The sequence below is a fragment of the Canis lupus genome, chromosome 3 (assembly GCF_048164855.1).
Source record: "Canis lupus baileyi chromosome 3, mCanLup2.hap1, whole genome shotgun sequence".
In the NCBI taxonomy this organism is placed as follows: Eukaryota; Metazoa; Chordata; class Mammalia; order Carnivora; family Canidae; genus Canis; species Canis lupus.
This window is the reverse complement of record NC_132840.1, coordinates 21360801-21372915: the sequence shown is the minus strand read 5'-3', so window position 1 is coordinate 21372915 and position 12115 is coordinate 21360801. Positions and strand designations below refer to the sequence as shown.

The 12115-nt window shown below is 53.6% G+C and overlaps 1 long non-coding RNA gene across 1 annotated transcript; it reads left to right on the top strand.

Annotated features, from left to right (window-relative positions):
• The first annotated feature begins 3274 nt into the window (after positions 1 to 3274).
• Positions 3275 to 11153, top strand: LOC140629992 (uncharacterized). The gene is made up of 3 exons (XR_012027776.1): positions 3275 to 3403; positions 4432 to 7364; positions 8779 to 11153. It is a non-coding gene; the product is annotated as an uncharacterized lncRNA (long non-coding RNA).
• The last annotated feature ends 962 nt before the right edge of the window (positions 11154 to 12115 follow it).

Sequence of the window (12115 nt, the reverse complement as noted above, 5' to 3'; positions counted from 1 at the left end):
GCCCTGGGCACCACTCACACCCGTACACTCATGTACACTTATGTATGCACGTGTATATGGCTGTTGTATCATGGCCACATAATGCTGTCGGGAACCTTGCTGTTTTTCACTTAACGGTGTATCTTGGAGATCGGTCCACATCCTCATGGAGAGCTCTGTCATTCCCTGCTGCATACAACTCCACCACATGGCTGCCGTGGAGGGAGGCCCTGGGACCCCTCAGCACCCTGACCCTCAGCCCTGGGTCCCAGGCCAGCCCAGAAAGGGATTACCCAGAGATGAAGGTAATCAAATGAATGAAAAAGTGAATGGCTGCTTTTTACCCATTGTTTAAGGCCTAGAGCAGATGTTACCTCCTCCAGGAAGCCTTCCCGGGGTCTCGACCCTTCCTCTGGGCCCATATGCTCAGCACAGCACAGAAACCCACTGGCTGTGGCTGACGGGCACTGTGTTGGCAACCAGCACGGCGGCCTCCGTTTCTCCTGGTAGCTCCAGGAGTGGGCAGGCCCCCTAAAACAGAGTGGTGAATGGAGAGCGCCTGGCACACAGCTGGGGGATGAACAGACGGCAAGGGTCATCTCTGCCATCATCCATGCCACATGTAAGCACACCTAACACTTTCTGTTTCCACCCAGCTCTGCAATTACACCCATTTTGCAGATGAGAAGCTGAGGCTCTGAGAGATTCAGTATCTCACCTGAGGCCACATAGTTCGTTCCTAAGTGGGAGCTGACCGACTCCAGGCTGACCACACCTCCCCAGCTCTTCCCCATCCCGAGCCTTGCTGCTACCCTCCTGTTGGGGCTGGAGGGGACACACCAGAGCAGAGTGTGCTGGGGAACCTAGGCAGTGAGCTGAGGCTCAGGGGGAGTGGGAAACATGGCCTGTGTCCTGGCACCCTCAGGATGCTGGCATGGAGGGGGAGGATGGGGGAAAGAGGCGACCCTGCAGCTGTGTTCTGTTTGCAGACACGCTGAGTAAGGACCAAGGCTGGGGACCAACCAAGGCCCTTGGACGACACAGGGAGAGACACCCACGGGACCCTCCCCAGAGCAGAGGGCAGGCCCCCCACCATCCAATTCCCTCCTGAGGCTTGGCTGCCACGTTGGCTGCAAAGTTATGATCTGGCCTCTCTCACCTCTCCTTTGGGGACAGTGGGAGGGCAAGGGAGGAACATGTTCTTTAAGAGGAGACCCTGAAGATGTTGGGGGGCTTCAGTTAAAAGAAAATAAAGCTGAGGGGAGCCCAGGGCTGAGGAGACCGGAATGCACTTGCGCGAATAGGTCCCCCATCAATCAGAGGACGTCTTGCCTTCACCTCCTTGTCTTCCTCCTCCCTGTTTCCAAAACAGCGTTTTGGGAACCCTGTTGTTCCCAGGCTGGTTCCAGGAAGAACTGGAGAGATATGGATGGAACAGGGATCTACGGCGGCAGGGGAACACAGGTGGGGGCTCCCCCCCTTATTGCAGAGAATCTAGATCTCAGAGAAAAGAATAGATCTCAAGCAAACTGGAGGCAGGAAACTCATCCTCATCACAAAGCAGGGTTGAGGCTGGGAGGAGGCGAGGCACAAACACGGAAGCTGGCTTTGGGGGGGGCGGGCAAGGTCTGCAGTGAGTGAATAAGGCATCCTGGGGTCGCTGCAGGATTTGGGAAAGATGATTGTGGGGGAAGAAGTAGATTTCTTTATTTGTTAGGGAACTGCAAGTAAAAATTCGCACTCCTTCCTGTCCCCAGGCGATGGCTGGATCACAAGGTCTGCAGCTCTCTCCCGGACTGTGCCATCTGGAACCCTGGCTCATTCGAGGGTTACACCCGCAAAGCCCATCTCCTGACAAGGAAATCATGGAACCCTCAGCACAGCTCAGAGAGGCCGGGACTGTCATTACCCCGCACCAAAGATGACAGCGCGGAGGCGCAAGGAAATCTTGGGAGTTGCCCAAGGTCACAGAGCTAGGAAGGGGCCATGCGGGGACAAAGCCCGGGTTCCCCTGCCTCCAAATCCTGACCTCTTTTCCCTGCCCAGCTCTGCCCCCGGGGAAGGATCCAATGACACTGAATCGTCTCTTTTTCAGAGTTTAACATTTTGGGCCAAATCTGAGTGAGGTTTGCTGTTTCCTCTGAAAAGTTTGGCCTGACCTCAGGGCACCGCTGCCTGGTCACTGGCAAGAGTCCTGCACTGGCCGGGATGGGCCGGCGGGCGGGCTGCTCTGGACACAAGTCAACAGAAACTCAGATAACCCAATAAAAGTTCTTATTTACCTTTGTGGTCAAAAAAGGACAATTTCAAGGTGTCAAGCATGATAATGCCCAGTGCTGGCATGGAAGCGGGGAGTGGGGACTTCTTGTTTGTGCCGGTAGAAGTTCAAATCTGTACAACTTTTTGGACAGCAACTTGACACTATGAATCAAATGTCTTAAAAAAAAATACAAAGTCCTTGACTCAGCCACTCCACTTCTAGGAACACAGCCCAAGGAAATAATCCTGCACAATAGAATTGTCCTCATTCACACATCGATGGAGCTCCGATGGAGGGTCCTACGTGGTCAGTGGTGCTCATACCTGATTGGTTAACGAGAACAGTTGTTCTTCCGTGGACTGATTTTGCTTCCCCCCAAATGGAAGAATGCTTTGGCTATTTTTAAAAAAGCACCTAATTAGTATGCATATAAATTTCTATTTATTTCATGGGCTGGCTTCCAATTCCAAAGGCCACAGGATTTTCAGTCTGGAGAGGATCTTAGGGCTTTTCGAGTCAACATTTCCCAAAGGGTATCACATAAGAGGTTAAAGGGTAGGTGAGAATGGATGCTTTTGCCTTGGAATGTGTTCAGGAAAATGGAACATGCTCTTCCCTGCAGGACTTCTCAGAGCCTTTGCTATATGATGGGCATTGCAAGCCTCCACCAGGCAGATAGAGGGTGCAGTGTTCCTGCTCCACGTTTGGCCACTGCATTCGTTTTCCGGGGCTGCTGTAACAAAGTGAACTATGTGGTGTAAAATAAAAGACATTCTTTCATAATTCTAGTGGCCAGAAGCCCAAGATCAAGGTATCAGCAGGGCCAAGCTCCTGACAGCTCCAGGGGAGGACATTTCCTTGCTCTTCCAGTGCTTAGGGGCCCCAGGCATCCCTTGGCTGTCTTCACATGCTTGTCTGCCCCCGTATCTCTATCCAGTCATCACAGTAGGACACACCCTGCTCTGATAGGGCTTCATCTGAACTTGACCTCTGCCAAGACTATTTCCAAATAAGCTCATATGCACAGGTTCCAGATGAATGTGAACAGTTGGGGGCGGGGGGGACTCCATTCACCCCAATACAGATGGAAAGCCCTCCGAGGCTTCTAAGCTGGGAAGGCACAGGAGCATCCCATGACCTGCTGCACCAGGACAGACCACAGAGGTAAGGGTGAGGGGACACGTGGCCAGCTGGAGGCCGTGCGGCTGGGAGAGTGGCTGGCCTGGGGCTGCATTTTGAAGGTGAAGTAACAGGTGGTAACCCAGCATCTGAATGAAAATGAGGCATCGGGGATTTGAGCCCAAGAAACTGGAATGAGAGAGATGCCATCCATGGAGAGAGCTACGTAGTTACCGGAAGTAGTTTCGGGAAGCCCAGCATTCACTAGCTGGGAAGGACAGGACCCCTGCATGGCTTAGAGCTAATACTGAGCTGACCCGGTCAACCCCAGCTATGGTCTACTTGTGTTTCCAGAGAGTTCTGACTCCCAGAATGGTCTATGACCCCTGCCCTGTGCCCCCCCGGCCTCGAGCCATCTCCACTCTCCTGCCCCAAGTGCCTCCACTTCTCCCACACCCCAACTGTCTGACCCACTGTGTGCCCTGCAGGACACACCTGCCTCCCTGTCATTGTGCGAGGCTGTAAATACCAGGACCGAGAGCAAGCCGCTCCTCCTCTGGGAGTCTTGGCGTCCTCTTCTGAGATACGGAGGTTCCAGGGCTCGAAGATGGGTCATTTGGCGGTTGCCCTCCCGGCCCCTGTGGCTCTGCACAACGGCACCCTGCCCACATGCGCAGTGCCCACGGGCCTTCCCGGCAGCTGCTGTGTGCCAGGGAGGGAAAGGGAGGTGGTACCCGGTCTGACCCTCCCTGGGATGGGCGCCGCTGTGGGTGCTCGAGCAGACAACAGGGTCTGCACAGAGCAGGAGAGGTCACCTGGGTGGGGAGACTCCTGTGGCTTCTGGTGGCTTTCGGTGGCCGTGCGGCTTGGGCTGGGCTGACCAGTGGGCTCACGGAGTCCAGCCGCCACAACCTCGGGCCTGGAGCCTGCCTCTGTTTCAACAGGGCTAAGGGTGGTTTGCACTCATGGAAACGGGTCATGCTGCCCAGGCTGGAGTCACCTCCCAAGCTCTCCACGAAGCAGGTCACCGAGCCAGGCAACTGTCCTAATTTGAGCTCTGAAATTTCTTGTAGACCTCTCCCTTTTGCCGGGAATTCAGAGGACTTGGTCCAACATCTGGGCAGGAAGGCGGCTGACCCACTTCCATGCATCGGATCGTCAGGCAACAAGAGATATGGTGGCGGGGTGTGGGGTGACCGCATGGGCGCACTCGGAGATGCTCAGGCTTTCCATCTGCAGAATGGGCTCTTGCTGGCGGCCTTCCCTTCACAAAAGGGCAGCTTAACCCCCAACAATGAAGTAAGCACACAAGCTGTGAAGAAGGCCAGCCCTTGGATTCGGATGAGTTCAGTTGGGAGGACGCTGGCCAATTTTCTCATGCTCCCTCAGCATGCGGACAGGGAGACGTGGGTGACAGTGACAGTGAGCGTGTGCATGTCCCAGGGTGGCTGTAACAAACTGCCTCAAACTGGGAGCTTAACACAGCAAATGTGCAGCTCCAGAGGCCGGAAGCGTAAAATCCCAGTGTGGGCAGGCCCCGTTCTCTCAAGGACCCTTGCTTGCTGTCCCGGCTTCTGGTGCCTGCAGCAACCTTCAGCGTCCCTTGGCTTATGGGCCTGTCACTCCTGCCTCCGCCTCATCATCACGTGGCCTCCTCTGGCAGTGTCGATGTTCCTCTCTTCTAATACGGACCCCAGCCAATGGATTCAGGCCCACCCTAGCCCATCAGGACCCCATTTAACCTGACATCTGCAAAGATCCTATTTCCAAACCAGGTCACTCGCAGCTTTGGGGGTAACATATCTTTTCAGAGGACACGTCCTCCCATGCTGACTGAAGAGTCAGAAAGCCTGGGTAGAGGGACAGTCCCCTCCTGGCCATGTTTGGGGGAGGGGGCAGGCAAGCATGGCTGGAGAGCCCTGCACTATCCCACCTGCCCTCACAGATGGAAGTTCCCCAGGTTTCCCTTGCAAGAGGCAGCTGGCCTGATGTCAGCCAGTTGCCCAGTGGCAAGGCCATGCCAGGATGCAGAGCTCTGCTGCTGGGCCAGGCCCGAGCCGTGACATGAGGAAGGAAGCGCAGCGGCTCAGCCCCAGCCCTGTACACAGGCCTGGGTGAGGATGGACGGCTAGAGCGGGAATTCCTGGCAGAGAGAAATCCATGCCTTTGCCTGTTGGATAGCAGAAGGGCTTGTCCTTGTCATAAGGGCCCCGTGTGACTTCCCAGGCTACATCCACAGACCCTACAGCAGCCGCCACGCTGGGCAGTCCTCTGGAGGGGGACCGAGGTGGCTCACAGGCTCCCCAGAGGTTGGCTCTGCAGGGGTGTTTGCCAACCCAAACGACACACTTCCCAGAGAGGTGTAGGGACCAGCCTGAGGTCACACAGCCATCAGGACTACATGGGGGTCCAGGCACCTTGCCTCCCATTCTGGTCAGTGGGAGCCTCATAGCCTTCATCCACCCAGATGGTGTCTGTTGGGGAGGTCTTTGCACACAGGAAACCAGGGTGGACATGATAATGGCTCTACAGTGGCAGTTGGGAAGAAAGTATCACCCTTGCACACCCATCCTACCTGTGAGCAGCTAGAGGCTCCGGGAGGCTGGACTCAGCCAAGGGTTCCATCCCCAATCGGGCCTCTTGGGTGTCCTATCATGTCACTGAGCCTTAGCTTCCTTAGCGTGATGATCACAAATTTCACGTCACCAGCAGTCATGAGGATTCGAATTCCCTCCCAGCAACACCGGCACATCGTAGGTGCCCAAGAAAGGTGACGTTTCCAATTTTCTATTGCTGCTGTAATCCATTTCCACTTAGCAGCTAAAACAACACAGATTTATTGTCTTGAGGCTAGAGGTTAGCAGATCTCTAACCAGGGTCTCTCTGGGCTCAATCAAGGTGTCAGCAGGGCTGCTCTCCTGGAGGTTCTGGGGGACAACCGACTCCTTGCCTCTCCAGCTTATAGGGAAGGTATTCCTGGCCTCAGGGCCCTTGCCTGAGCTCAGAGCCAGCAACATTGCATCTCTTAGAGCCTTCTCCTCTTGGATCACAGCTGGAAAAGCTCTGGGATTTTAGGACTGGATGGTTATATTGGGTCCACTGGGCAACCCAGGATAACCTCCATATCACAAGATCCCAAACTCAATCACATCTGCAAATTCCCTTTTGCCACGCAAGGTCACATACACACAGGTTCCGGGAATTAGGGCAAGGACGTCTGGGGGCGAGGGGTGTTATTTTGCTGACCACAGGTGAGTGGAGTTGAATTCCATCAAGCAAGGGAAGCCTGGCCTGGTCTCTGGCAGTTCTTTTTGGATGAAGAGGATTCCACTAACACCAGCTCATTCCAGAACCATTTCCCATCGTTCTGCTGTTTTTGACTCTCTTCAAAGAAGTACTGTCTAGCCAAGGAGACTGGGTCAGGGCTGCCAAACCTTTGCTTCAAAATAAACCCTACTAGGAAATTTCCATGGGATTGGGCCCTTTTCTTGCCCCACAAACCTGCCTGAAATCAAAAACCAAGCAGGGCTTCTTGTGGAAGGGCTGTCAGACTTTGAGCTCTCCAACATGGGGCTTTCGTTGTTGTTTTGGCATTTATTTTCTTCTGTTAGTTTCCCCCCATCAAGCTCAATGGCACTAGGTGTACCATCGTGCAGGCAGAGGAAACCTGGGTTAGGATGTCAACGACTTGGAAAGGTGTCTGCAGCTCTCCTCCTCAAAAGGCCCTAAACCAGGACGCCTGGGTGGCTCAGCGGTTGAGCGTCTGCCTTCAACTCATCCTGGGGTCCCAGGATTGAGTCCCGCATCGGGCTCCCCACAAGGAGCCTGCTTCTCCCTCTGCCTGTGTCTCTGCCTCTCTCTGTGTCTCTCATGAATAAATAGATAAAATCTTTAAAGAATAATTTTTAAAGAAAGGGGCCTAAACCATCCCCACTTAAATTCTTCAGGAGTCCCTCCTCATCGTCTTCAAGCAGAGCTCAGCCATTTCTCTTCTGCCCACATAGAGGTAGGCACAAAAATCCCTCTGGCCTAACACTCAGCATCTTTGACCTTGATTTACCCAGAAGTATTTACAAACAGGCTGAGCGTGGGACACTTCCCCATGGGAGAAGTGCATTTGTTTTGGATTTCGAGCAGGTTGCAAGGACAGACATCCTCTCATGAATTCTCCCCACAACGCTGGCATCCCCACTTTGCTGGTGGGGAAACAGGGTGGGACAGGGGAGGGGACGAGGTCATGGTCACTCAGCCGAGGTCATGGTCACTCAGCCAGTAAGGGGCAGGGCTGGAGTTTGAAGCTGTGTCTTTTGACTCTAAATCATTCCAGTCTACAGTGACAACATGCAACCTCTACTGTGGTAAGAAATATATATGTGGTCTTTGTCCTAGGTTCCTGCTACAAGAGCCCCTAAAGCCCCGGTCACCTCCTCATAGTGGTGAAAGTGGTGTCTTTATGTCCAAAAAGACCCCTTCAACCACACCCGAGTCTATGCTAATGGGGTGACCCCTGGCAGCCCCCAGATAGCTTCAGCATGGGGCTGGGAGCCGGAGGAACAACCGTGTGATTAGAAGGTTGGAATCTGAAGCTCTGTCTCCAACCTCCAGGGAAGGGAGAGGGGCTGGGGACCCATCACACCTCCATAATGGAACCTCCATAAACACTCTCAATGCAGGGGTTTGGAAAGCTTCTGGCTTGGTGAACACACACATGTGCCAGGAGGGTGGTGCACCCCAAACTCCAAGGAGACAGAGGTTCCTACTGGATTCCCCCCCTACCGCCCCCATGTACCTCTTCACCTGGCTGTTGATTTGTATCCTTTATAATAAACCAGTAAATGTAAAAGGAAACCAGTAAAAGGAAAGTGGTTTCCTGCGTGCTGTGAGCTGATACAGCAGATTATCAAACCTGAGGGTGTCATGGGAACCCTCAAAGTGTAGCCAAGTCAAACAGGAGTGTGGGCAGTCTGGGGTCCTGCTTCTTGCGACTGGGATTTAAGTGGCGGCAGTCTTATGGGTCTGAGCCCTAACCTGTAGGGTCTACGCTAACTCCAGGTAGTGTCAGGATTGAATGAAGTTGTGGGACACCCAGCTGGTATCCACAGTAAACCGAAGAACTGCTTGGTGTCAAAAGTATTATGAGTAAAAATATAGAGTTTACTAGTGTCTATAGTTGCGTGTTCATTCATTTGGTGTTTGATAAGTCCATCAGGTCAACCATGTGCTGGTGCTAAAGTGACAGACACAAAATGTGCATTCCCTGCGCCCCACAGCACATGGAGCAGAAGGGAAGCACATTCTCCAGGACCCTGCACACCAGGACCCCAGGGGAACTTGTGAACAAAGACAGCAGAGATTCTGGTTCAATTGGTGCAGGGTGGGTCCATCACGCTGGTAATTTTTAAAATTTCTTTTTAATTTAGGTATATGGCAGGCTGGACAACAGTCCCCGAAGGTATCAGGTCCCAATCCCTGGAACCTGTAAATGTTCCCTTCCATGGGAAAGACTTTGCGGGTATGACTGATGCTCTTGAGTTCGGTAAGCGGGATCCTGGATCATCTGGTGGCCCCAAAGCACTTGCATCACTACAGGGAGGCAGAAGGAGACGTAACACACACAGAGGGGAAGGCAGCGTGACGGCAGAAGCGGAGATGGGAGGGATGTGGCCACCAACCAAGGGCTGCCGGCAGCCACCAGAAGCCAGAAGAGACGAGAGCTTTCAGAGGGAGCCTGGCCTTGATGCCCTGATCTCACAGTTCTGGCCTCCAGAACCGAGAGAAAATAAATTTTGTTCTTTTACACCACCAAGTTTATGGTAACTTACTACAGTGGTCACAGCAAACGAGCGCCAGGAAGAGCTTACAGATGACGATAGGCACAAACCGCAAGTGCACAGCCTGGAGTGTTATATGCATGTACCCCCCTGTGTCACCCTGTGGATAACGACACAACATCCCCAGCATCCCGGAACATACCCCCAGCAATAGCCACTCTCCCGACCTCTGTCACAACAGATTGGTTTTGCCTGTTGCAGAGCTCCACACACATGGGCCGTGAGGCTTCTTTTGCTCCACTTAACATCGGTGAGATTCAGACATGTTGGGTTTTTCCTCCTTTGCTGAGGAGTATTATTCCGCTATAGGAATACATCATGATTTGTTCATCTGTTTTCCTGTTGACGGTCATTGGAGCTGCTCTTAGTTATTAGTATTATAACAAAGCAGACGGGAACATGGGCCTGCGTGCTCTGGAAGCATACGCTCAGCTACCTCAGCCACCTACTTAGGAGTGGACCTGCTGGGTCCGGACCAGTAAGCTTCTGTAGCTTCCCAGGTGATCCAAATGTGTAATCAGGTGCTGAGAACCATTGCTCTAAACTCACGGTCCTCAACTGGGGCTGCTTTGCCCCCCAGGGGACATCTGGCAAGGTCTGGAGACATTTTTGTTGTTACAACAGAGACTGGGGAATGCTAATGATCTCTAGTGGTTAGGGGGTCAGGGGTGCTGCTAAACATCCTACTGTACATAGGGCAGCACCCCCCACACACACACACACGGTGATGGATCACCTTGCCCCGTGGCCAAAAGCCCTGAGAAACCCCACCGTACACGGCTGAGTCACAGCCTCATGCATGAGTGACTCACCTGCGCATAAGTTGCAGCTCAAAGAGCACAGTTCCTGCTTGGAGAGGCGAGCTGGGGTGCCAATGGTGAGGGTCCGAGGCCTGGCCCCACTGGGTGAGCCACGGGAAAGAGCAGGCTGCCTGCTGAGACTGTGGCGTCCTTTCTCGAGGGGACCTCAGCTGTGAGGCTTTACCTGAAGCTCCGAGGCAGCCTCCTGCCGCACAGGTGCACAGAGTGGATTTCTGACCTCACTCCCCTCCTCTGCACTTTCTTCCTGGGTCTGTTGGCTCCAGGGACACCGGACGCCCTCAGGGAGTGGGAACCAGTCTTAGCCATGCTGTAGATGTTGCAGATGTTTGCTTGTGAGGGAGTGAATGATGGTCCAGGTGCACGTCCCAGCAGCGTGGCAGTGAGACCGGCGTTGGGCCCACAGGCCTTGGAATGAAGATCAAACCAGTAGGCTTCCGACCGGCTCCACCTGCTGGGGGATGTTTGTGGTGCCATACAGGCACTCTCGTGGGGCCTCTGTGTGTGTGTGTGTGGTGGAGGGGGGCAAACGCTGGCTGCTCACCACCCGCCCCTTTCCTCTTCCTCCTGGGCCAGATGGACTACAGTTCCCAGCATCCCTTGCAGTCAGGTGACTGAATACAGGTGAACTCCTGAGCACCTCTTAAAGACCTCCCACACCTTCTCCTCCTTGCTCTGGCCCTACGCAGGAGCCTGAAGCCAGGAGGCTGAAGCCAAGGGTTGCTGGTGGGTGGTGGAGTCAAAGAAGGAAGAGCCTGGTCCCTAAGTCTCCCCACCTGACACCTACTTTGCCCTATTGAGCAGAAAACAAACTCCAGTTGTGTTAAGTCACTGAAATGTGGAGATTGGCTTGTTTTAGCAGCTAGTATGAACTTAACTAGTACCCCCTGTCTCTCCAAACAGGGAGATAAGTATCAACTCCACTCCTAGTAAGAAGTGATTCCTCACCCCAAAAATGACTTAGAATGCAGAAGGAGGAAAGGTTTGAGGAAAAACATAGATGCCAAGGACACCACTGAGCAACGTGGACCTCGGGGAGCAGCGAAGGCCGTGGCATGTGGTGGGCATTTCTCAACTACTGTAGTAAGGCTTTCGGAATTTGTGGACAGGCATTCAGATGTGCAAAAATGAGTGAATCATTCTGTGCTCTTGTGTTTTTTGTTTTTTTATTATAATGTTTACACATAATTAGGGGCACCTGGGTGGTTCAGTGGTTGAGCATCAACCTTCGGCTCAGGTTGTGATCTTGAGGCCCAGGAATCGAGTCCCACATTGGGCTCTCTACAGGGAGCCTGCATCTGCCTCTGCCTATGTCTCTGCCTCTCTGTGTCTCTCATCAATCAATAAAATCTTTACCTAAAAATCTTTAAAAAAAAACAATTACATTCATTTACACATAATTAAAATCATATTGGCTCTTTAGAAGTACTTTCCACTCTCAGATTTCATGAAATCTATTCAGACCGTCCTCGGGCCCTCGAGGCAGGGCTTTGGCATCCTGAGTACCATGCCAGTGTTCGGTCACCTGCGTTACGTTATTTGAGCTGTGGAACTCCGAACTCAGATGCTATTTGGATCAGTCCCCAGCTTGGCTGTTCTGTGATCCTCAACCAGGGTCACCCTGCTCCTTGCATTGGTGACTCCCCTCCCCCCGGGTGTGCACCAACCTGTCCCCTTGGCCATATCCCACTTGCCCCTCTGGGGCCCACACAACTTCTGAAACCCCACATGCTGCACACAGCCGTGGGAAACAGGGCTCTTCTGTCAGGCTCCGGGCCACGTGAAGGTGGTGCTGGGCTGGGGGTCCTGGGCCTTCCCATCCTCTGTGCCACAGGATCCCCAGCGGCTATATCTCCCAGGTGCCGGAGTCCACCAACCGAGGCCAGTGGGGACCCTGGAGGAGAAGCCAGGTGTCCCCTCCTTCCTTGTGGCTACATCTCTGGTGGCCCAGGGTCTCCTCCAATGGCTCCTGCCCCCTCCCAGATCGCGGCACATCTGTCCCTTCAGTTCTAGAACGGGGAAGGAGAACTGCCTCCTGCACTTGCTGAGCTCAGGTCACAGCACAGCTGTGTGGCTCCTCGGTGTCCTGTGGCCTGCATGCCCAGCTC